This window comes from Trachypithecus francoisi, unplaced genomic scaffold (genome assembly GCF_009764315.1).
Source record: "Trachypithecus francoisi isolate TF-2019V2 unplaced genomic scaffold, Tfra_2.0 Lachesis_group16, whole genome shotgun sequence".
NCBI classification, from domain to species: domain Eukaryota; kingdom Metazoa; phylum Chordata; class Mammalia; order Primates; family Cercopithecidae; genus Trachypithecus; species Trachypithecus francoisi.
The window spans coordinates 79,420,020-79,447,680 of NW_022681461.1; the positions used below are offsets into that span (position 1 = coordinate 79,420,020).

At 38.0% G+C, this 27,661-nt stretch overlaps 1 pseudogene; it reads right to left on the bottom strand.

Moving 5' to 3' along the window:
* Window positions 1–27,661, bottom strand: LOC117099263 (annotated as a pseudogene).

Sequence of the window (27,661 nt, forward strand, 5' to 3'; positions counted from 1 at the left end):
ATTCAAAACAAATCCAAAACCCATGATGACTTTGGGGAGAGACATCACATGACATTTTCTTTTTCTTCTCTCATTATCAGCTGCAGATGTATTTCAGCAGGATCAAGTACAATTTGACTTGAGTTAACCCTTCATACCAATTCTAGCACCTTAATTGTACCCTGACTGTTAGCAGCAATCAGCACATTGGAATCTCCATCTGGTAGTGCCCTCCAGCACACAGCACTAACAAATTCATTTGTATCGTCTCCTTTTCAGTCTTTGTCCAGAACACTTTTGACTGCATCAAACTTAAAAGTTAGCAAGGTCTTAGACAGTCCTTTATAGTACAGATAGAGAGAGTTATTTTCACTTCCACAAGCTTTATAATCTCCATTGGAAGCCAGGTCTACAAAGTTTTTTTCATTGATATGACCCTTAAAGGAACATGGAGAGTATGATTTCCCTACATTCCACAGTTTTAGCTGTCTGTCTGTTGAGGCAAAGACCATCTCTTCACCACTCACAAACTTTGCATAAGAGACTGCTTTTTGGTGTCCTTTGAATACCATGATTGGCTGTTCAGTGTTATGAAGATCATAGTAGTGGACACAGTGATCTGCACAGCCAAAAGCCAAATGGTATCTGAAAGAGGGGCTGAATTTAACACAGCACACATGAGCCTTCGCCTCAGTGCTTGCCACTGAGCTGTCTAGATTGGTATACCACAGCTTCACTAAGGGCAAAGGACAATAAAAACAGAAAGAGAAACAAAACATGGCTCTTCTAAATCATCACACAGCTAGTCCTATTGTAGTGCATCTGGATGAATTGAATGGGCTGAGATTAGACAAGCTGAATTTTACTGTAATTCTCATTTTTATGTAAAGTGACTTGGTTTTTGGCAATTCATTTGTAGAATAAAGGCTTAAAATGTAGGATGGATTAATAAGTATGAGAGCCATCAGCAAGGAGAATAGGACAGCCATTGACATTCATTTTCTGGAAGGGAGCGTTATTGATTGTTCTGAGCCAGGAGAGGAAATGTTTTTCTTCCTGGTGGAAGATCACTACCAAAGTTTCGAGGAGAAAAGTTAATTTGACCAGAATCCAATTTAGAGAACTGGATCACGAGCCAGAAAATAATCAACTAGGAAATCAAGGAAATAGGCCAGGGTGACGAGAACGTTTAACCAAGCAAGGACAGGAAGAATAGGGAGTCTTGAAATCAATCCCAAAACAGGAAGAGAATTGTAGTCAAGAGACATGGCCAAAGGGTCCCAAAGGGCAAGTTGTTTCTGCACATAAACTTGTGGTTACAGTCATATTTTGAAGCTCCTTCTTGTTCTGCATTTTTGGCTTCCAACAGTTTTAGAAACCTCCTGATGGAAGCAATTTTATGTGTTTGTGAAATCTAGTTTTCTAATTCGTTGATGCAGCATATCTTTCAAATCTTACTATACTGAAAAATCAGATTTACACATATGAATATTGGTGAGGTTTAAGTCTATCATGGTGGGATTACAGAGTAGGGAAGAGCAAACTTAAAATGGTCCCAGACAAGTGTTTTAATGAAGCCTCCTGAGCTATACAGACTTCGTACAAAAAGAAAATGAAGATTATTTACTTCAGTCCTTTGCCTTTAGGTAAAAGAGGCATTTTTATTTTCCCTCCCCATTTTCTTTTCTGATCTGGTAGTGATAACAAATATATTAGATGATTGAGTCAATATCCAAGAAATCTCAAAGCTAAAATCATGGGCAGATAAATTAATTCACCCTAAGACATGAAGAAGTAATATTCTTTGATCAATAATGAAGCTTTAATAAACTGTATGATTTAACTTTGGGAAGACAAATGATGAATTAGTCTACTTATGACTTGATTAGGCATTACACAGATATTTGCAGAAAAGAGGGCAAATTCTACCAATTATAGGCTTAAAAGTTTGTTCTTAGGTAAAAATCTCAAAAATATTAAAGAAATAGATTATGAACCTTAGAGACTAGACTGGGTCCACTGAGACCTAGTCATGCCAGACTAACTTCTTTTTCAGTAAGGTTGCAAAACTAGTCAACAAGGGAAATGCTAAAGACATAGTATATCCACATTTCAATGTTTCTAATGTGTCTGTACTTGACTAAAGATTATACAGTCCTACAAATAGAAGAACGTACGACACAATTTTATTCCAGATCTTTAAGACCTTATGAACATGAGGGCAATGGATGCTACAATTAGATAGATAATAACTAATGAACGACCACCTCAGAAACAACTGATTAATGGATGGATGGAAACCAAGCATTTTTTCTATATGAAAGTCTTCTTGGTAGTTTTCAGTTTAATATTTTGTATTGGAAGAACACTCATTGAGCCATATTATACATGGAAATTCCACAGTGTTACCCAATATGATGATAAGTGAGCTAATATCTGAGATCCCCAAAACATGAATCTCTGGGGAAAATATTTTAAAAAATCGAATGGGGTAGATGTAAAATGCATATGCATGTAACAGTACATTAATATACTTATAACAGTGATAGATGGGTAAAAATATTTGAGGTAGAAGGTAGGAAAGATATGGCTGACACAGCACACAGCACCCTGTGATGGTTAATTTTGTGTCAACTTGAGTGGGCCATGGAGTGACCACATATTTGGTTAAACATTTCTGGGTTTTTCTAGATGAGATTAACATTTGAATTGGTCAACTATATAAAGCAGATTTTTGCTCTTCTCAATGTGGGAGGACCTTATCTGGTTTATTGGAAGCCTGAATAAAATAAAAGGCTGAGAAAAAAAAAATCTCTGCCTGACTATTTTTAAGCTGGGGCATCATTCTTCTCTTGCCTTCAGACTCAGACTTATACTGGGACTTACACCAATGGCTCTCCTGGTTTTCTGACTGAGACACAGATGGGACTTGCACTCAGTTTTCTTGCTTTCAAGCCTTCAGACTCAGATGGAACTGTACACTCTGCAATTCCCGGTCCAGACTTCTCAACCTCCATAATTGTGTGAGCCAATTCCTGTAAATTACTATGTCTCTCAATCTTGCTTTCTGTATACACACGCACACACACACACACCGTATTGATTTGGTTTCTCTGGAGAACCCTGACTAATACATACCACTTACCCCTACAAAAAAGAGGGGGTGGTACTGCTGACCTTGGTATAAGTCAAGAGAGTCATATGACTACCAAAACTTCAAGATTAATCTTGGGTCCAGAACAAGCAAGGCTTTAATCAGAATATACCCAGAGTTTCATGTTCAGTTCTGGTAACCCCAGTATAGGAGGAAAAAGGTCAAACAAGAGAAAGTCCAGAAGGAAAGGACCAAGGTAGATGATGCATCTAAAGTCATGTCATTGAAAAACAGTCAAAAAAAAAAAAAAAAAATGAGGCTGTTACACTTGGAGAAGATTTCAGGGAAACATACAACAGCTGTCTTCAAATTCTTGAACTGTTATCAAAACGAAGAGGAATGATTCATTCAGTGGAACTCCACAAAATAGTGACAGAGAGTGGACATTTTAAGAAGACTTCAGCCTAATCTAAGGAAGCACTTTCTAAAGATGGACTGGACTGAAATGGAAGTATAAGTTTTCTTCACTGAATCCAAGTGACACCAAGTCCCGTGTGGTGTGAGGGTTTCCTGAGTAAGAGGGAGATTAGCATCAATTATCCTAAAGATGCTTTTTTACTTTATGAAATTGCTTTCTGTAGGGGAAATGATTGTTCTGTAGCCAAGCAAATAGTGTGATGAGATGGAATACTTACCCTACTTAATAGAAGACACTTTTCAAAGGATGTGTTCCTTTATAAGCAAACTGTTAACTTACTCATTTTTTGAAGTATGCCCCTTATGAAACTTTCAGCATTAATACTTTTTAGTTACTTTAGTTTAAATACCTTTATCTTTTTGAAGGTAACATAATGGATTTAAAAAAAAGATTTTACAATCTACATTTTTTCATTAATTCAAGCAGATTTTTTCTTAATCATTCTGAATGAATCATACTTCTCTGAACATCTGAATGACATGTACTAAAGAAATATAATAATAATAACTTACTTTGGTTAAAAGTACTATGTGCTGGGCATGGTTTTAAGCATGAACTCACTCATTTACAAAGTTTTACTCCATCAATCTTCACAGCAACTATATGAAGTAATTACAATTTTGATAAAATATTACTGATGAAAAAGCTGAACCACAGAGAGGCTAAGTAATTTGTACTAGGACGTATTGTTAGTAAGAAGCAAAGCAGGATTCTGGCTCCAGAATCTGCATTCTTTTTACCATATTATTTCTGTTTAACAACTTTCTGATTTTATAGCATTCCAGTTAGAAGAAGAAGTAAACTTTGAAATCCCTGCACATGGTTCTCAACATCCTGCTTTAGGGTAGCTTCATAAAAAGTATCTAACTATGCTATGCTATGCTGTAAGAGAAAAGCAATTTTATTGCCTAGGTTCACACTTCCACAGAGACAGGTAGGCAGATTGAACACCTTTTTGTGTGTGAAGATTAAAAGAGATATTATATATAATCTCTCCTTTAAAGACCTGACAGGTAAAATAAATATCCCTGAGAAGTGGGAGATTTTTTTCCCCCTCTCATTTGACAAATGCCATATGGTCTACTTAAAATTTTTTGATACTGTTCCTTGAGGGAAAAGTTACTCCTTGTAATCTGAGTTTCTGTTTGAAGATAAAGAATAATCACATTGAGAATGGCTTCCAAGTAGTTTCTCAAGTTTAAGTAGCCTCCTTGTGCTTGCAATGGGGAGTTGCATTCCAATGCAATGTGTAACTGGGTATTTTTCACGTTGTGTAAAAGCATTCCATTGTATCTTCAATTTCTACATTATTGATATTAATGGTATGACTATGTTTTAGACACGGCCACCATGTCAAATGCACTTTCCACGAAGTGTCTGGTATTTTCACGAGCACAGTGAGCATCTATTATGTTCTTGCCTCAGAATAACAAGACACAGGACTTATTGTCTAGGCAGAAAGTTCTGGAACACAACATAAACAGAGAGAATACATAAAGGCAGGGGAAGAGAAGTCCTTCTACCTAACCACAAATTCAAGCATTCAAGAAAAGACCTGCACTATGAACAGTTCTCTGAATTATGAATGAACCTTACCATATAACTTCTTGCTTCTTCCATCTACAACAGATTTTATTTTTCCTCCTCTGGGCAACTGGGTTCATGATTAATCCTTTGCATCTCTTGGCCTTTTTGGATAGAAGAGAGTATTTTGAACAGTAGTCTACTGTCATTTCTTTTTCCTGTAGTTAGAAAAACAAATTTACAATGTCTTAAAGTAATACATGATGCTGCAAGTTAGAAAAATGCAAGAAATAAAGTGAAAATTATTTGTAACCTAGTATGCAGAGATTATTTCTATTAACACTTGAAAAGATTTGTCTAGCCTTTTTCATATATATACACATATATATGTATATATATACATAATACATAGTACATACATAGTATGTACATACATAGTACTATGTATGTACTATGTATTACTATGTACATAACTATGTATGTACTATGTATGTATTATTACTTAATAAGTAATAATATTACTTATTATGTACTATGTAATACATAGTACACAGTAAGGTTAACAGTGTTATCCTATACTTGTGTTTTTTTATACTGCTTTTAAAAATAATTTAATAATATTTGCACATTTTCCTGTGCTGTTGAAAAAGGGAAAATGAGTACAACAACTTTGGAAAAAGATCTGGCAGTTATTTATTAAACTACACATGCACATACCCTATGACTCAACAATTCCATCCTATGTATAAAGTCCAAGAGGAAATAAAACATTTATTCACAAAATACTTGTACGAGAATGTTATGCCAGCTTTATTTGTTATAGTAAAAAATTGGAAGTAGCTCAAATATCCATCAACAGGTGAATGGATGAACAAATTGGTATATTCATACAATGGAGTACTACTCAGTCACAACAACTCATGTCATTGCATAGGTTTGGTGCAAAAGTAGTTTTTGCCATTACTTTTAATATCTCAAACCATTGACAGATACAAAAGCATGAATAAATCTCCAAGGCATGGTGCTGGGTGAAAGAAACCAGAATTTTAAAAAGTGCATGTTGTATAATTCCATTTATATGAAGTTCTAAACCAGAAAAGTGGTTTCCTCTCAAGGTTGGGATAGGGTAAAGGCAACATTGACTAGAAAAGCATGCAAAAGAATTTTTCAGTGTTACAATATTCTATATTTTAATAAAAACTTGTGTGACACAGGTGCGTACATTTGTCAGAATTCATGAAATGGCACATGTAAGACTTATGCATTTGACTGTATAAAAAGTTTTACCTAAAAAAGAGGAAACAGATAACACATTTTAAGCCTCTTTCCTTATCAGTGAGACAAATAAAAAGTGCCATATTTGTAAAGCATAATGCCTTTATATACCATTGTTCCATAAGTGACAATAATCCTTCAAAGCCTGGATATTTCTTCAAAACAAAGGTTCAGTATATCTAATATATAAAAAGCCCACTGAGAGAAACCACTGAACTTCAATAGGGAAATGAGAAAAATAAATACATTTAAAATTCTAAGAAGAAATGTACATAGCCAGAAACCATGAAATAATGTTCAAACTCATTATTAAAAAATTAAGCATCTACTAGGCTTTATTGAGCATCTACTAGGTTTATATGAATCATTTTAATTAATACATTTGATTAATAAACTTATAAACTATATTTAACCTCACTGGTAATCCAAAAATGAAAGTTAAATGAAAAAACTTACATTTTTGCCTAATAAAATAAAGGTTTTAAAAGTATAGTAATGCTGGAGAAAGTGTGATCGGATAAGCATTCCCAAATATACTCCGTGGGATATAATTTGTCACTACTTTTTGGGAAGTGTTTTTGCCATATGGATTAAGAGTTTAAAAAAAGGATATACCCTTTGAATTTGTAATTCCATTCTGGGATCTTTTCTAGGAAACGGTCAAAAGGTGTACAAAAATGCAAGTATAAAAATATCCAATCTAGCATCATTTATAATTGCAGAAAACTAAAAACAACCTGAAAATTCAATGTAAAAGGCTGACAAAATAATTTACATGATTTATCGGGAGTGCATCCATATATTGGAGTAGCAGGGACTTGTCCATTTTCTTTCCTAGGATGCCTGATTTTCATCATGTTACCTCTCAGGATAACTGAGGGGTGCGAAGAGGGGAGAATGTTTCTATTTCTTGTGCTACCATGGAGAAGAGTAGAAAAACAATTAGGACCAGAGTTACTCATTTTCTTCTAAGCATGTATGCATTTCTGAGGGATAGGAATTCCTCACAAAGACAAAAGACTATGGTTGGGCAAGCATGTTTTTATGTGCCTCCTTTCTCAAGATTTTTCTCCCTCTTTTCCTTGATCGTTCCTCTTGTCTCTGCCTCTCCCATCTTTCTCTTTTACCAAGATCTCTGGGCACTGAATGAATCCTGGACATAGGAGAAGAGTCTGGGCTGTGTCCACATGAGGATAGTAGATGGGTTATTGCAAACGCTGTCAGGACCTCTTCTCTGTGTGCCTGCACCTCCCTGCACACCCATCCCATCATCCCACTTACCACTCTGTATTGCTCTACCTGTTTATTTGCCTGCTTTTCTCATTAACTCCTGGAGGATAAGAATGATGCCTTATTCATCCTGGTGACCCCAGAGTCAGCGTCCAATACATTAAATGGAGAGAGTGTAAAAAATAATTGATCAAGCATTCCGTGTTCAGATAGCCTGGGCTTTAATCCTAGCTTTGCCATTTCTTAGCTGTCTGACCTTGGGTATCACATTTCTCTGTACTTCACTTTCCTTATCATTAAAGTGGGATTAATAAAAGCCACCAAATATATGGAGTTACAGTTACTATTACATGAGTTACAGTAAAACTCTTAGAACAATGCCTAGGAGATAAGTAAGTCCTCAATAAATGTTGGCTATTAATATTCACATATTCATAGCAATTTTAATAGAAAATTACTCTGAGATAAAATTAACTATACCTGATAATGAGTTATAATCATTGGATATCAATAAGCTTGCCTTGGGTACACAGGAACCCATATTTATCTTTTCGGGTTCATGGTTCACTCCAATTGCTTGCTACAATGTCTGGTCAATAGTAGGTGCTCAGTGAATGTTGAATGAATAGATACATGTATGGCTAAATAGCCATACATAGATAAGAAACATAATAAGGAAGATAGAAAAGGAAGAAAATCTGTGACTGCCATAGCAAAACAAATCCTCCATTTTTGGTGTTTTAATGACTATGAAAGATCTCTCATTTGAAATTGGATGGGTACGCATCTTTTAGATGGAGTTCATGTGGCTTAATATTATGACATACGCACATATCTTAATGAGAAGAGCTGAGGGAATGGAGTCTAATCTGGGCCTTACCATTTAGTAGCTCTGTGACCTGATATAAATTACCTAACTTCCCTGGTCCTCAGTTTTCTTCTTCATAGGTAGGGTTAAAAATTCCTACCTCTGGAAACATTTATGAGAGTTAAATATAATAAGGTATGTAGAGCCATTTCTACAACGTTGCAGTTATTGGTTTTATTTCAGTTTATGTTGGTGGTGAGACTCCTGGAATTCATTTTTCTGTCCAGTAAACAGTAATGGAAGCTAGTGGACATGAAGTTCTCACACAGAAGCAATGTGTAACTGACAACAGGGAGGTCATTCAAATCAGGTCAGTTATTGAATATCAACATGGAAAGAAAATTTTTTACATATGGACTTAATGGAAACGACACCCTAATTTTATGTCACGTTGATCCAAGAAGCCTGTCTGAGATTCTCTGCATGATGTCTTCTATAGGAACATGTATTTTTATTGTATTTCATTAATACAATCAAAAGGGTTCCCTTGAGTTGACTTTTAGTAGGCTGTGATATCAAATTATCTGAAGTTAATACACAGGATACAAGTGGATGTTTTATCTTTTGGCTAGGAATCCAAGGCTACATTTTATTGAGAATACCAACAACTGGGTTGTTGCCTAGAATTGACTGGGTATTCGGAATGTCCAAGGTTGCAGAGAAGGGATCTCAGGATCAGACGCGCAGTTTTTGCATTCATCAAATATTTCTATAAGCACAGTGTCCCAAGCTCCACGTGAGTTGCAAAAGATAGTGCCAAAAATGAACAAAATACAGACAGATCTGGCCTGAAGGAATTCACGGTAGTGAGGAAGATGGATATAATTTTTACATGTAGTTTTACACATATGTACATACATCTCTGTTCTAGCAGAGATATGTGGAAAGTTCTGTGAGGACATGGAAATGCAAACAATTAATTCATCCTGGGAGCATCACAGAGGAGGTGAGATTTTTAATGGCTTTGAAGGACAAGTAGGGGTTCACCACAGAAACCAGAGAGGGATGGTCATTCCTCGATGAGAAAAGAGGACTGGTCAAAGTAGCATGGAGGAAACGTCTGTCACATGGGTGGTCTGAGGTCCCAAGTGTGTGGAGGAGCAGCGAGAGGTAGATGAGGTTACATTGTTAAAAGACTTGGACTGGTAATTTTTTTGAAAATTAAAAAAATCCATTCTAACCTGACATAAGTAATAAAGGTAATGCTTACTACAAAATCTGAATTGCCTAAAGTGAAACGTTCGAGGCCTAGTTCTCCTCCTTTTTCCGGGCTCCAAATTCCACTGCCAGATAGAACAATGACTGATGATTTTTTTTTTTCAGGGATGCTTCCATATATTTTCTCTGCATATATAATACATATGAATGCATATATATGTGCATTCATATACACATTTTAAAAATAAAAATGTAATTATAGTATCAGTATTGTTTAATTACAACTTGTTTTTTTTACCATGTATAATTATATTTTAGACATCATTTCATATATTTCTATCTTGTTTTGAATGGCTGTATGGAATTCTATTATATTGCTAGACCATAATTTAGCTAAAATGATGTTTAAAGTTCTTCTCAACTTATTACTCTGAAAATTTTCACTGGCTCTCTTAGCTCTCAGGTAAAAATGATAGTACGATAATGTTGATTACCATTTAAAATGCACTTTTGGATTAAAACAATCATTTTAGGAGTGGGGGGAACCTGTTCTTCCAGGCATCATCTTCTTAGAAATATCATGATATTTGGTATGTCGAGGAATGATCAGGACTTTTCTGTTAGTGAGGCTGTTGCAGAGGATGTAGCATTTTCAGCCAGATCTTGAAGCATCAGCAGAGGTTCATCAGGCAGGAAAGCTTAACTCTGTTCTGAAGAGAATGCTGCTGAACCAGATTCAGGCAGGACAGTGGCCATATTCTCATTTTAATCGGTCAATCAACAAACAAGTTTTGAATACCATCAGAGTGCACAGTAGGAAGCAGCACTGGGCACATGATTCTGGCCTTTGAATACCTTATAATCTAGTGGAGAAACAAGATTCACGAAGCAGTTAGTGAGATCAATTAAGCAGTAGGTAAATATTGTTGAATTATGTCCTACATAAACGTACCATAGGGACTGCTCAGAAGAATGATATGAGCCTGGGCTGGGATATTTGGGGCAGTGTCTCTGGGTGGCGTGAGATGTGAGATGGACCTAGGAGGATGAGTAGGACTCCCATAAACAGGGTAGTTATGGGGGACTTTCCAGCCAAAACCAGTGTACAAACAACCACGTGGTCCACTGATAGGACTATTCAACCTAGTTGTTTTGTTAAATAACCAGAAAGATCTAAATTTTCTGTCTGTGTTTTCAGACACAAAAGCATCCTATAGTTCTCTTTTGCTCATGAGTCACAGATTCCTCCTGGCAAGTAAAGAAAATAATGATTACTTACTATTAATATCATGAAAATAAGTTGCAGGGCTCTGATACTGTTGATCTTTATGCCTCACCCTTCTTATTTTCAGACATATCATCACCCTTATTTCTGGGGTTGCTGGAGGGCTTTGATTCACAACTGCTTCCCAAATCAGAGTAAGACATTATGCTTGACTTTCAGATGCTTTGACCATAATCAGAAACCAGCCCGAGCTTAATTAAAGAAGAACTGCCTAAACTGGATATGATGCTGACATACATTCTTGTCCATTGAAAAACTGGTTCATATATCACTTAGCATATCCCTTTTAACCTAACTTTACTCCAAGTGTTTTCTCAATGTTGCATTCTCAGGAGATACCGCAGTCCTCCATGGGATTTGCCTAAGTGTGTTATAGAGATCCTCCTTTCTACCAGGATTGTGAGAAACTGAGCAGATTTTAAAATCTAAGTGAACAGAAGATGTGAGAGAAGGAAGATTGTCCTGGGAATTAGAAGACCTGATTTTTATCCTGGATCTGCCATTTAATTTGCTTTATAATCTTGGATGAGTTACTTCACTCATGTGAAGGGACTAATTTCGCAAAAGTAAGAAATATTGTTCATTTAGGTAGAATAATGTATCTCGCTCTAAGGTTTTCTCAGGAAAACAAGGTTAAACTAATTCAGGTGTTCTTATCCTAGGGAATTATGGATGAACGTGAGGGAATTCTTAAACTTCTTCAATTTTGGCACATGTATGTATATTTCTGGGGCAAGACTCCACAGGTTTTGTGAGTTCAATCCACGAAGTGTTCATGGCTTACTAAAAGTTAATTGCCTCTGGATGACAGAAACTTTAAAACTTCTCAAGTTTGAAAATGTTATCATTCATTGATTTTCTATATTCGTAGTAAGTCTTATAGAGGAAATATTACAGAGAGAAGAATTGGCACAAATCCCTTTAAATTATACTTTCTTCACTTTAATCTGAGGCTAACTCTGTATTATGGAGAAACACTTTTTATTACAGTGGAGAATTCTTAGAGGCCCAAAGTCCTGTAACTTTTATTGCATTTAACTTGGAGTTGTTTGTATGCCTACAGTATTGTTCCCTGAATTAACACAGTTCACTCTAAATGACTTTGAAGATAAAACATTGGGCATTTGACCCAAAAGTGTTCCTCAGGGTCCTCTAAGCTCTAACCCTGGGTTAAGAGGTTAGGTACTCCAAGGGAAAAAATGTGCTTACTACTTTACCTTACTTCCCTGTAAAAATGTCTTTTCTAAGTTGTTATTTACGCTTACTTGCCTAGTGTTTACCCTTTTTAGTGGGCCACGATGAAGCCTGTACATTTAAACAAAGCTTCTGTGTTTTCATAGGGGCAAAGTGAAGACGTTGTCCAATATGTTACCTAAGGTCCCTATAGTCAATAAGATTCACTTTTAATTTCATATGAGAGAAAAAGTGTTTTTGAAAGAGAAATTTGTATTCTTTCTGTTAAAAATGACAATATACCAAAACAGAGATACAGACCAATGGAACAGAACAGAGTCCTCAGAAATAATACCACACATCTACAGCCATCTGATCTTTGACAAACCTGAGAGAAACAAGAAATGGGGAAAGGATTCCCTATTTAATAAATGGTGCTGGGAAAATTGGCTAGCCATAAGTAGAAAGCTGAAACTGGATCCTTTCCTTACTCCTTATACGAAGATTAATTCAAGATGGATTAGAGACTTAAACGTTAGACCTAATACCATAAAAACCCTAGAAGAAAACCTAGGTAGTACCATTCGGGACATAGGCATGGGCAAGGACTTCATGTCTAAAACACCAAAAGCAACGGCAGCAAAAGCCAAAATTGACAAATGGGATCTCATTAAACTAAAGAGCGTCTGCACAGCAAAAGAAACTACCATCAGAGTGAATAGGCAACCTACAGAATGGGAGAAAATTTTTGCAATCTACTCATCTGACAAAGGGCTAATATCCAGAATCTACAAAGAACTCAAACAAATATACAAGAAAAAAACAAACAACCCCATCAAAAAGTGGGCAAAGGATATGAACAGACATTTCTCAAAAGAAGACATCCATACAGCCAACAGACACATGAAAAAATGCTCATCATCACTCATCATCAGAGAAATGCAAATCAAAACCACAATGAGATACCATCTTACACCAGTTAGAATGACAATCATTAAAAAATCAGGAAACAACAGGTGTTGGAGAGGATGTGGAGAAATAGGAACACTTTTACACTGTTGGTGGGATTGTAAACTAGCTCAACCATTATGGAAAACAGTATGGCAATTCCTCAAGGATCTAGAACTAGATGTACCATATGACCCAGCCATCCCATTACTGGGTATATACCCAAAGGATTATAAATTATTCTACTACAAAGACACATGCACATGTATGTTTATTGCGGCACTATTCACAATAGCAAAGACTTGGAATCAACTCAAATGTCCATCTGTGACAGACTGGATTAAGAAAATGTGGCACATATACACCATGGAATACTATGCAGCCATAAAAAAGGATGCGTTTGCATCCTTTGTAGGGACATGGATGCAGCTGGAAACCATCATTCTTAGCAAACTATCACAAGAACAGAAAACCAAACACTGCATGTTCTCACTCATAGGTGGGAACTGAACAATGAGATCACTTGGACTCGGGAAGGGGAATATCACACACTGGGGCCTATCATGGGGAGGGGGGAGTGGGGAGGGATTGCATTGGGGAGTTATACATGATATAAATGATGAATTGATGGGTGCTGACGAGTTGATGGGTGCAGCACACCAACATGGCACAAGTATACATATGTAACAAACCTGCACATTATGCACATGTACCCTAGAACTTAAAGTATAATAAAAATAAATAAATAAATAAATAAATAAATAAAAATAAAAATAAAAATAAAATGACAATATGTACTTCATTTCTCCTTTGCTTCCTCTGCCAGGACTTTCAGAGCTAAAGTCCATGCTCAAATGTAATTTGCAAGAGCTTATTCATTGTAAAAGTCTGGGCACATCTATGTTTTCCTATATTTACTCCAATATTACTTAATTTTTTTGATTATAAGAGAATACATTTTCATTGAAGAGGAAGTTTCAGAAAAAGTGAGAATCATGAGTTGTCTGATCATCAGGAATAATACTTAGTTACACTCTAGTCTTCTAGTGTTTCTTTTTTTTTTTTCCCCTTAGGATATCTTTATTTTTTTTATTTTTTATTTTTTATTATACTTTAAGTTCTAGGGTACATGTGCATAGCGTGCAGGTTTGTTACATATGTATACTTGTGCCATGTTGGTGTGCTGCACCCATCAACTCGTCAGCACCCATCAATTCATCATTTATATCAGGTATAACTCCCAATGCAATCCCTTCCCCCTCCTCCCTCCCCATGATAGGCCCCAGTGTGTGATGTTCCCCTCCAGTGTTTCTTTTGTGCATAGATATACTTTTCATAATGTTGGAATCAAATTGTCCATACCTTTATACAAACCCCTGTTTCATTTAATAACATCATGGAAATCTTATATTTATATTAATTTTTTAAGGGCATGAATTTTGATGATGGTTTGGTATTCTACCATAAAGATATACCATTATTTTAAATAATGCTGAGGTTGATAGCTTTATACCTGAATGCTTGTTTTCATTCTTGACTATTTACTTAGTATAAATATCTAGAAGAGAAATTACTAAACTTATTTTAAAGACTTTATATACTGAGAATTTTCTTTCCATAAATGTTGCAACAATCTATACTCCATACTAACAGTGTTTAACAGGGGCTGTTCCTCACATCGTCAAACCTGAGCAGCATTTTTTTTTTTCTTCTAATCTAATTTACCTAGCAGAAAACAAGTACATATCATTGTTTGCATTTATGTTTCTTTAGTTTTAATGTGCTTTAATAATTTAAAAGTTTATTAACCATTTTGGCAGTTTCTATGTATGAATTGCCTATTCTTATCTTTTGCCCTTTTTTCTACTAAGACATCTGACTTTTTTCATATTGTTTTGCAAAAGTTCTTTATATATAAAGAATATTACGTATTTGCCTTCTAGCTTGCATATATTTCTCCCATTTTTGGTTGCCTTTCCATTGCTATAAGCAGCATATAGTACAGCGATCATAAATAAAGACACTAGAGACTCTCTGGGATCACAGAACAATAGCTGTGTATCCTTAGGTAGATTACTTAATATCTTTGTTCATGTCTTTCCTTATCTATAGTTCTATCTTCCCAATAAGTACTATACTTGGAATAATGCCTGGCGTATCATGTGCACTCAATTAATATTAACCAGCTTTATTAATCAGAATTTTATTTTCAAATATCCTGTGTTATATTGTGCCAAAATTTTAATAGTTGTTATAATTTTAGGGAATGTTAGGGGTTGGAGAATTGAAAGAACCTAAAGAATACCTGTGTCAATGTCATTAGCACTTCATGACAGCTTTGTAAAGAACAAAGAATACTTCTATTGCAGGTCTGATTTACATCCAAAATAAATATGGGTGCATAGAAAGTGAGGTAACAATATACTTGGAATGTACTGGTCATCAAACACATAGGTTGTTGCATTTATTTAATTGTTCCATTTTAAATGACAGATCATGTTCCAATGACCTTTTTCTATGAGGATCTCAGGATGTCCCACAGGTCTTTAATTTAAGTCTCATCTTTTCCATCCAGGAACTAATCCAAGTGGGTCTCTCACTTAAAGGGGAAGAAAATGAGGAGCTGCCAGTCAGCCATCAACCGTGAAAAAGCTCGGGATAATTTCACTTGAGATCGGAGACCCCACCAGCTGAAAATAAAACAAATTATTTCCAAATCTGGTTTTGAAATGAAGAGTGAAGAGCCTACAATTTGAAAATAATCACATCCACTGTATCTTCATCCTCCAGATGAGGACTCTCTTACATTTTAGTTAGTCAGTGTATAATGTTTCTTTTATTTCTGTTCTCAAAGTCTTGACATCACTAAAAATAAATGACTCAATTACACTTGTGCATAAGCAGCTGGAAAACTACCAACATGTTCCCAATGTCTAAACTGTGTAAACAGAGACACCAGAGGCAGGGTGGGGGGTGTGGAGGAAAGAAAAAAAGGAAAAGAAAGTAAAGAAAGCAAAATGATTTTGAAAATAAAATTATGCAAAAGCAGCTTCCAGGGAAGAGAGTATGACGTTTATCCCATTTCTTTGTTCCCGGTGGCACACTGCAGTCCATACACCCCTGGGTCCCGGAAGCAAACCAGGTGGAAAAAAGGATCAAGAAACTTTATAAACACCTTTCAAATCAACGTGCTCGGCCAATACACATTCCACTGCTCATCATGGGAAAATGTTGGCAGCTGTCTCTGGTCAGATGCCCCAGGGTTTTGGGAGTCTCAATCTAGAACTTGAGGACTAATAGGGAAAATGGAAACAGAATCCTGGCTGGTCTGCAACCCCAAAATACAACCACAAACCCCCTCAATTTCCAAAGACCCATCTTTTGTGGTGGCTCTTAGCTCAGAATGCACAATTACAAAAATGAAATGTTCCAAATGTCCTATACACCCACAACATTCTTTCTTTTATTTACTGTCTCGGGTAGAAGAATATACTTTATCTCCTCGTGTCCTTATGCCAGGAAAGCAAAGCAGGTTTGGCCAGCAGAAAACTTGATCATCTTTATTCCTTCCTTCATGTTACCAGGAGATGAAGGAAAAGGTCACAGCAGCTGTGCAGCTCAGCTGATTCACCCTGGGTCGGGCTACATGTTATCTACACTTTTCAAGGCGAGAACCTTGCTTGCAATAAAAGTAGGTCATCAGGCAGTGAAAAGAGAATGTGACTTAGCCAAAGAAATGAGAAGGAAGGGGTGGGTCAAACCCAGGGCCTTGGTGCTTCTGAAACGTTGACCAGAGAGGGCGAGACGAGCATTGCTGTGTGACCTCTCTCTCCATCTCTTGCTCTCCCAGTCTCCTTTTTGCTCTCATTTTAACTAATACATGAAGTGCCTGGAGAAGCCAAGGAATCTATGGAGGGACCCTGCAAGGACAGTGACAAAGAGCTTTCTTTTTTTTCCACACAAAGTCAGGCCAAAGGGGGACGGTTTAAATTGCTTCCAGCAGGACTTAGGTTCAGCATGAAGAAAATATCTCTGAGCGGGATGAGCCTCTGGAATGCATTACTAAGGGAGATGATGGAATCCACTTCAGAGATCTCTGAGGACACGGTGGAATGCTAATCTTTCCTTAATGGCTAATATTTTGGTGTAGAGGAGGAGACACGGATGAACTTTCAAGTTCCTTTCGCTCCTGAGATTTGAATGTACACTGGCAGAAGAATGAAATATCAGTTGTCCTGTGACATCTGCAACATCCAAACCCTGCTTCTTCTCGGTCACCTGAGGCCCTTTGGGTACCTTCCCTCCGCCCCCCTCCATTGCCCCCACATCCACCTCTGACACTGGTGGTTAGGTTTAGTGATCTTGTGGGGTGAGTGGGTAGGCAGGCGGAGGTTATTGGATGGAGAAGAATCATATATATATATATACACACACACATGATTATATATATATATATACACACACACACACACACATACATATATATATTTAAAAAAAAACAAAAAAAAACAAGAATAACAAGTACCAGATAGTGAGTTCAGGCCAAGATTTTTAGGAAGTGCTGAAATTTAAGTGGGGGAAATGACAATAATCTATGAAATATTCCAAGAGCTAGGAACTATGCCAGAAGTGGAAAACAGAGCCAAGGTCCCCATGCTGGGTAGGAGGAAGATAAAAGCAGAGTATATGAGAGAACTGGATTTTTTACTTATGGGATTCTCGAGACTCACACTGTCGAGACAGGTAAGTCAAAAGAGTTGTGAAGGGAGGCCAGGCACAGTGGCTCACACTTGTAATCCTAGTACTTTGGGAGGCTAAGGCAGGAGGATCACCTGAGGTCAGGAGTTTGAGACCAGCCTGGCTAACATGGTAAAACTCTATTTCTACTAAAAATACAAAAAAATAGCTGGATGTGGTGGCGTGCCTATAATCCCAGCTACTTGGGAGGCTGAGGCAGGAGAATTGCTCGAACCCAGGAGGTAGAGTTTGCAGTGAACTGAGATTGCGCCATTGCACTCCAGCTTGGACAACAAGAACAAAATTCCATCTCAAAAAAAAAAAAAAAAAGAGTTGCAAAGGGAGTAAATGAATGAATAAAAAAATTCATAAGATTTGTTATTAATATAATTTAACATTCTAGAATTTATAAATGAACATAAGATTGACTTCAAGGGTGTCTTTTTGTGAATTATATCACTCTTAGACCCATGTGCTTTCTGTAGTGAAAGCTAGTGGGTGGAGAATTGGGATAAACTTACATTTGCTCTTGAAGGTGTTTCATACAGGTGAATGGGGTCACATGTTGGAGAGTCATAGGGTGGTACTCATCTGCAGATGAATATGACTCTGAAGATCATCTTCTGGAGAGTAGATGATTGAATGAGTTGGTCAGGCCACTTGAAGGACCATACCTTAGTGTTAAGACATCCTCACTGGTGCACCTTCATTGTGACAATATTTTCCTATGCAGAGGGTCAACACTTGCTTCCTTTACTTTTTTTCTCCAGAGCAACTTATATTACATAAGCATGCTCCTTTCTACTGACTCATTTGGTAGAAACAACCAATGTATTTAAATGCCAGGACATGGGCTACAGATTTTACTTCCATAGAGAGTCATCGACACATTTCTTTCAGTTTGTGAGTTTTGAGCTAACAAGCAAAGGTAACCCTTTTCTTCATGCTTCACAGTGACATTCATCCCACGCTGTCTTTTATACCATGAAATAGGCTGTGGAATATGCAGTCAAAGATGCAGAAGACAAGGTTCTTGCCCTCAAAGCAATCCATTCAGGGATACCCATTAGTTTGCATCAGGCTTCTGTGTCATGGAACCCACACAGAGAGGAGGAAAGGGATGAAGCCACCAATGATGAGTGCCGTGACTCCTGGCATCACATTTTGTTTGACTAAGAATGCTGATTAATGAGAGAATGTAATCAAGGAAGGTTAGCAGAAGTCATAGTCTTTGGAGAAGATTGCTTAACATACAATCCATTTGTTCTCCCCATAGGATAGAATGGTAAAGACAGCTGAGTTACAACATTTTAACAGGAATATCTGAAACTCCTTTATTTTCTAAGATGAAGAACAAGGAGAATTAGACTAGTTAGAAACCACAGCAACCAACGTGCTCCAATCCTCTAGACAAATATTTAACACTTCGGTTCTCCTCCTTGATACCTCTCATCAGAATATTTTTAAAGCAAGAGGTCCTGAGATTTCTCTGCTCCCTGGGGGTGAGTGGAGTGATTTTTATTGCTGAATGTCAGGGATGATGCTAATCACCCAGATCTGGGAGCTGTTGGACTGGTGGGAATCGTCTGAATCTTGCCACTGACTTTTCTAGGAAGGAATTTTGGCCTTGATGATTTTGGCTGTAAAAAGTTGGTAAGATAACCTTCCCCTCCCTCCTCCCATTTTCATCTCCTCTGGGGCAGAGGAAAACCCCAGACACCAGCCTTCTGGTAACATAAGAAGGTTCCCATAAGAATGAACTATAAATTATAATAAGCACGGCTCTTCTCTTTCTCTTCCCCTTTGTTTCGCTCCCCGAGCAATATTGTTAAGAGTCTACACAATCTCATAAGGGACTTGGCTGGCAATCAGTTGAAGATACTATTCCTTTGGCAGCAGTTCCAAGTGACGAGACTAATGTATTCCTTTTTGCTTAGTTTCTGCAAAATTGCATTATGGTTCTTTGCAACTAGGGACTGGAAGAAGAAACCAAAGCATAGAGAAAGCTGGGGCACAAACTGACAAAGCCACTCAACCAAGCAGTGTGATTTCACCATCTTTAAGTCACAGGGCTGTACACGTGTAGCAGAATTGCTCTTTTTTGGGGGATGTGGCTTCCTGAGATCCAGAGTCTTTGGTTGACCAAGAAGCAGCTGGGGCTGTGATGAGTCTCTATGGAGGTAAAATCTCTGGGCCGAGTTCGTTTTCTTTGTGTAACACGTCCTCCTTTAACTTTGTCTTTGATCTTGCTGAATCTGGCTGCATTTGAGACTGGATGATATGCTTTGCACAAATGTTTCTGGAAACAAAGACCACTGACTAGCTTGCCCAAGTAAACCAGAGAAACAATACTAATTGGGAAAGCCTTTTCCTGCTTATCTTGGAGCCATATGAAACGAACTTTCTTAACTCCAACACTAGCTACCTGTGTGACCTAGGGCAAGTTGTTAGCTTCTCTGCCTTATTCTCCCTATTCCTCAATTTTAAGGGGATTGGGGAGGCAAATACTCTCTCTACTATTTTGTTTCTCACTTAAAATGAGCCTATGAAACAAAGCTTTAGTTTCTCTAGATTACATTATTGGTAGATGAAAACATTTTTTAACCCCATCTCCTGAAAAACAAAAAAGTACGTACGGTATTATCAAACCCTAATTGGGGTTTCTAATAATTATCTTAAATTTGTTTTGTATAAAGTGAAACAAATTCAAACCAAATGCATTATCAGCATGAAATAAGTAAAATTTTAGCCTGGCCTAGCATAATAATTGCAATGAAATAGAACAGCCTGGATGAAATGGAGGCCATATCTACAGATGCTCTAAGAAAGTTCAGTCTCACACAAAGAAAGCAAGGTCCAAAGAATATGCAGGTCCAATTCTCACTTTTTAAAATTTTTTTTTAAATTTTTAATTTTTGTGGGTACATAGTAGGTATATATATATTTTTGGCGTACATGAGATGTTCTGATTCAAGCATGCAATGTGTAATAATCACATCATGGAAGATGGGGTATCTATTTCAGCAAGCATTTATCCTTTGTGTTACAAAAGTCATGGTCTTTTTAAAAGCTTCCCTGCCTGTCCCATGTACTAGATGGCTCATAAGGGGACATCTTTCACTTAGGTCTACAGTTTTAGTTCTCACCACTTACTCTCAATTATTCATTGATTTGTGCTCTGTTTTGCTGTGGATCTATCCTGTTACTAACCTCAGTATTTATTCACTTGTTCCTGTATTTACTCTGCCCTTTGGATTTGATGGTGGGTACCGTGGTCCCAGCAGGACTTCCATAAGATTTCATTTCATGCAGATACACTACTTTAGGTGTCCCTGCTTGAAACTTGCCTTGGACTCTATTCATGTGAGCTCTGCTACTCTGGGCATGATGCTTAACCAGTTTTAGCTGGCTTCCTTGAGTAGCTCTTGAACATGATAATCAGTATTAGGTAAAATAGGAGCAGTTAGAATCGGAGGTCTAGGAAGATTTTAACGGAGTTTCTGATGGATGAGCAGGGAACACAGGCATAGGTGATATTCCAAAATCTAGGCGTGCAGTAGGAATCAATGATGGATGTCAAGTATCTACTAGAGAGTTCAAGGTTTGGCTCTCATTCCTGATGGGGATGAGGGTTCTGTATTAGTCTGTTCTCACACTGTAGATAAAGACATACCAGAGACTGGGTAATTTATAAAGGAAAGAGGTTTAATGAACTCACAGTTCAGCATGGTTGGGGAAGCCTCAGGAAACTTACAATCATGGTGGAAGGGGAATCAAATACCTCCTTTTTCATATGGCAGCAATAAGGAGAAGTGCCCAGCAAAGAGGGAAATGCCACTTATAAAACCATCAGATCTCATGAGAACTCACTCACTATCACAAGAACAACATGAAAGTAACCACCCCCATGATTCAGTTACCTCTCACCAGGTCCCTCCCACAACACATGGGAATTATGGGAACTACAATTCAAGATGAGACTTGGGTGGGGACACATCCAAACTATATCAGGTCTAACAAGATTAAGGTTCTAATGGCTCCAGGGATCCTGTTAGCCCATAATAGTAACACCTATTAGAAAACATTAACATGTCAGCATCTGTACTTACAGGACCATAATAGTTGCGTTTCAGATAATGAATCCCTGCCACTGTGAGACATTCTTTGGGCAGTTTGTAATCTCTGAAGGAATGCAACCATGATCCTTAGTCTGTGGCTTGGTGTCTACTGGGGCTGGATCTTTCTACCTGGCCTTTCCCTGCAGGTGGCAAGCCCAACTCACTTGGCCCAAAGAAATCATATTAACAAGGTCTTGGACATTTCAATGTTTTCAAACTTAGTGGGCCAGGTCATCTACATGAAGTCAAGGTTTCTGTGTGAAGCAGCCAACAGAAGGTTTCTTGTTGAGAAGAGTGGAGTTGAGTAATAGGTGAGTGTGTGAGGACAGCATGGGGGCATGGGAAAGTAAGCGGGAAGGAGTCCAGTGCAAGTCAGGAATGAGTGAGGGGAGATGGCACTTCCTGGAAACTCAGTAAGTATTTGGGGATGCATGCATGAATAAACCACTCTTTCCAATTTTCTCCAGACTCAGGATGAAGGATTAAGGCTGAAGATCAGTTATTCACACTGAATTCCAGGTTATAGTTGAACTATCAATGGAGATGACTCAATGTTTAGTCCTAAGGTGAAAGGCTACTGCTGCATTGTACCTCTGACCTCAGTTCAAGTTGGTCTTTGGGTGTTGAGTTGTGGGAAGAAAAAGATGTGAGTGGCGGGCTGGAGAGGGCTTTTCAGGGCAATGTTTTTCAGCGCCAGCCCATTTCTGGCAAAAGTATTACTCTCTAGGCAAGTGTCTATTTGCTATGTTGATCCAACACAACATTAACTTCTGAAACAGTTGCATTCGTTTTGCCAATTTTCCAAGTTTAAAACAGGAATGGAGTTAATAAAGTAACAGAGGCATTTTGGATGGTGAAACTCTAATTTTAAAATGCCCACATGTGTATAATTTTCCACTTTCTTTCTAAATTCCTAATGCTGGAAGGAGTCTTAGAAACCCAAACCTCTTGTTTATAGATGAGAAAACTTAGGTCATGAGAAGTAGACGATTTGCTCAAGGCCACACAGCTAGCTAGGGAAAAGCCAGGGTCAGAATCCAAGATCTGAGGCTTCTGGAAAGTGCCTTTTCTATCCCAATCTTCTAATTTATGAATGGAGACCATTGAGGGTATTTGAGATGCTGCTATAGCATCAAAGGCAACTGGATCCATGTAAAATCACGGTCATCTTTTCAGGGAAGTTTCCAAAAGGTTTGATAAAGCAGTTGGGAGGATCCATCATCATCTGATATTTTACTTTATATTAGCTGTTTTATTCTATGATATTATTTGTCATCATAAGCTGATTCATTCATGTGTTTGTTTTACAAATACTTGTGAGAGTTGGCCATGGACCAGCACCATCGTAGAGATGGGGTAATAGTGAGAGAAGGTAATAGTGGTGAATGAGGCATCCTAAAACCTTGCCCTCGTGGACCCTTCAGTTTAGTAAAGGATTTGGGTGACTGTTTTGTAAGTCCCGCTTCATTTTACCTATCCAAAGTCCTCTGTTGAACTGTACCTTTACCCAGCCTCCTGTGATGACACTGTATTTGATAAAGACAAACTTTAAGAGACTGAAACACAAGCTGGTTCCAAATTTAACCCTTAGTCAAATATTTCCTGGTGAATCTGCTGTACTATCTCTGAAAACACAGCAAGAGGAGGTTGAAAAGCCTTAAATGTCAGGAAAGTACAGGAGCTACCTAAAGCAGGAGAGTGATTTATTTCATATGTAGGTAAAGTCAGGAAGAGAAGTGGGTTCCTAAACTTATTTTTTTTTTTTTTTTTGCTCTGTTACAAGAATGTATTCTTCTAACATTTAAACAATATTCTCAAAATTCAATAACACTTCTAAAAACTTAGAGTATTCCTAACACAGTAGGAAAGCCTACTGAAAGGACCACCATGTCACTTGCTCACATGGAGTGCATTCGTTCCCTGTTATCACCCAAGTCCCTGACAAACTGTCCTGTACAAATAGGCACTCAATATACAAGTTTAGTGAACCAATGGATGAACGCTATAAGCATTGATATAAGATATTAATTTACATTGTTCACTCATAGACATCTATGGAGCACAGTGTGGAAATTTCCTGCAGACTCATTATGCTCCTAGCAGAACTTTGTGTAGGGTTTTTGAAAATTCTGTTCAATTCCACAGGAAAGGGAAATAAAAGCTATTTCTATGTACTCCTCTCAGGTGAAACTCAAAATGGGTTTTTGATATAAAGTGCTAGGCTGGTCTCTAGAATATTATGAGTCCCTTTAAATGGACTTTTACCTTCTGAAGGGAGCATGGAAAGAGGGAGATAAAATATCTCCTCTTAAACTCTCATCATTTTGGGAGAAACAGAAGGTTATTTGAAGGAAATGGAGAAATACTAAAAAGGAACCACATTAGTGTATTACTATATACAAAACACCTTCCTATCTGCTATCTCATTTAATACCTAAAACAATTGTGTAGGTGCCATTATTATTCCCATACTACAGATGAAGACACTGAGGCATAACAGTATAAGCCTGGAAATGGTAGCACCTGCGCTCAAAGAGCATTCTTCTGACTTTAGAACTGGTGCTTTTCAAGTACCTCACCCTTTCTTTGTAAACCTAGTAATATCACAACCACCTGCATGCATACAGGCTTTCATCTGCGAATCACGAAGCAGGAGGGTTTGTGGCAAACCTGTCTTGAAGATAATGGATGCTGAACATTGGTGCACACTCCCTATTTTAGTTGACAGCATCACCTTGCGGATGAAAATACATCTGGTGTATGTTTTTATTTGTAAATACATGTTTAGTCTGTTGATTAGAGATAATCAGCCAAGCTATCATGCTGTCAGTCAGAATTGTTTGGAGATTGAAACTTCTTTGTTCCAGAGTTTACTTTTTTTAGTAATCAACTATTAAAATGATCAAATAGTAACACTTAACTGACAAACAAACAGAATGAGAGCTGGTTTGTTGCTGGTCATATTGGTTAAAACTTACAGCAATTTTGCTTGCTTAATTAATATTTTTTGAATAGTGGGAATTAGAATCTATAGCATTTGTGGCTTTGTGGCGAGAACTCAAAGGGCAAAGTGAAATAGTAGCAGCTTAGCAGAATCTCACTGTCTAAAACAAAAGAAGGGTAGGGCCTCAAGTCCGAAGATCCTGAGGTTCTGCCATTCTAACTTTGAGTAATTTTAAACTCTCTTAGCCTTAGTTTCTCCATCTCTAACATAGAGCAATGCCAAGCTTGTGAGAGGATCATCAAATGCCTGGTAATCTGGGTCCTTATGTTTAAGATTTCAAGGGAAAGAGTCTCTGCAGTTAATGACAAGGAATGAAAACCACAAGACAATCATCCATCCAAGTGCACGCAGACAGTCTGTGCCACTCACTCAAAAGATCTAGACGTATTCTAGCAGGAATCTCAGCCGATTTAGGTTCTTTTTCCTGCTATAGGTTTTTGGTAGACAATTAGGTTTTAAAAAATATTTTTTGTTACAGTGGAAAAAACATTGAAAAATAAAAAACACCCTGAATTTTCCTCAACGATTTCTTAAATGACAACATAAAGTTGATAACGGATTTAACAATAACATAAGGGCAATTTATCCTAATTGCTCTGAAGGTGATTATTTGATAGGAAATTTAGCAACCTGTATTATATTACATGCAATATCCTGATTAAATGTTTCCTTCAGAAGTCCTATTGGGAAAAGTTTTGTGTTATTTTTTCAGTTCCTTTTTTTTTTTTTCTTTTTTCTTGTAAGGGAAAGCCTTCTTGGGCAATCTATGAACAGTCAGAATGGATTTTAAGTAATGTCTCATATTATTCATAGAGTCTGGAAAAAGCCGGCCTACTTAACTCTATCTCACCAGCTTTTTTGCAGACTGCTCCCTGCCAACCTCCCTCACCGTACACCCTTCCCTCCTCCCCAGCCCAACCCTCACAGCTGAAAGTCTTGAGGGCAAACTTTCAGTTTAAATTTCCCAGCTTTTTGTCAGTTTATGTCAAAGCCCTAGCCACCTCTCCCACTGACTGCAGTGGCTTTGTTTTTTCTTCCCCTCCATTTGCTACTTGTTAGCCTCCGTGTACTGTGTCGGCACACTTACAGTAGGCAGAGCGCTGATGACAGATGGTTGGGGGGGACGGGGGCTGGGAGCTGGGCTGCAATGGCACGATGCCAAGGGATATGCCTCACCACGGGAATGAGCCGCCCAGAAGCTCTCCTTGAAGCCTTGTCCGCTTGGTTTGGTTCTGTGGGCGTGTTTGTATATGCCAGTGCACACGTGGCATGTTTTGTTGTTGTTGTTGTTGTTGCGGTTGTTTTTGTTGTTGTTTGGGCCAGTGACAACAGAGGCCTCGCTGGCTGGCTGCAGCTTTCCACTCTTGGCAGTTTCCAGACTCCCAGACAGGAAATTCTCCCAACGATTGCAGCTGTGAATTGGCCCATTTTTCTGGAAAGAGGATAAAGAAAAGAGTTTTGTGGGATTCTTTGCTTTTCTCGCACAAGCAGGGACGCGTTGAATACAAACAGGAAAATGCGAAGGAGATCAAGGGGTGGGAGGGAAGAAGGAGGGATGGGAGTCATCAGAAATCAGATGAAATTCTGTACTAGTTTCAGGCAAGTGTTTGAGACACGCAAATGCAATCGCCTGGGAGCATATGCAGTGCTGTTCTCTGAAACCAGGTGCCAGGCTGCCCTAATGGTGAAACTGCCCTGGGCCCTTATGGGGTTTTAGCAATTCGAACCCCTTTGACAGCCAAGAGGCACTCACTTTCATTCATTCCTTCAATAAATGTTGGAGAGCCGGCTCTGTGACTGGCAGTTTGCTGTGAGGCGAGAGTACACGGGTAGGGCGGGGGAATGAGAAACAAGATCTATCCCTTAGGGAACTAATAATCAGATAGACAAAAAGAAAGGAAGTAAACACACATCACAGTCACACACTCTTGTTAGTGTTCTCCATGCAATTTAATAGGCTACTGTGACAGAGAAGGAGGAGGATGATATGATGATGAGATGATGATAATTAGCACAACTTTTAATGAGCAGTTCTTATGTGTCAAACACTGTTCTAAAGGCATTTCTCATTTAAACCTCATAAGAACTATGCAGTAAATACTATGAAAACAAGCATTTGGGGGCAGTCGGGAAGGACCTCACTAAGGAAGTGAAATCTGAGCTGAGGTATGAGAGAAGCAAAGGAGTCAGCAGCCATTTGAAGAGCCAGGGGAAAGGAAGAGCAAGTACAAAGGTCCTGAGGTAGGGAAGAGTTTAAGGGTATTCACATCACTGAGAAAAGAGCTATGGGACAGGGTTGTAGAAAGTAATACAGTGAGGAGAGGAAGTTGGGGAGATTGGAATGGTGTGAGATAAATTTGAAGAAATAGGCAGGGTTCCAATCATACAAAGCCTTGTAAGGAACGTGTTCTAGTCAGGGATATGAGAATAGGAAGCCATTGGAGGACTTTGAGCTGGAAGGGGACATGAGTAAAATTACATTTTTAAAAAATTCTCCCTTTCTGTTGGGGAGAATGGAATGGATTTGACTGGACAAGTATGGAAGTTGGAGCATAGGAGGCTATTACTAATAAGAATTGATGATGGTATGAGTTACAATAATGGCTGAGGACACGGAGAAGTAGAGGAATTAGGTCTCTATGTTGGGGGTGGACCCAAAAGGAAGAGCCCATTAACTGGATGCAGGCACTCTGGCTCCTGCCCCTGGATGGCAAATGGTGCCATTCTCTGAGAGGCAAAGTGCTGATGATGGACCAGGGGCTCCTTCCTTAGCATACACAGCAAGTGCAT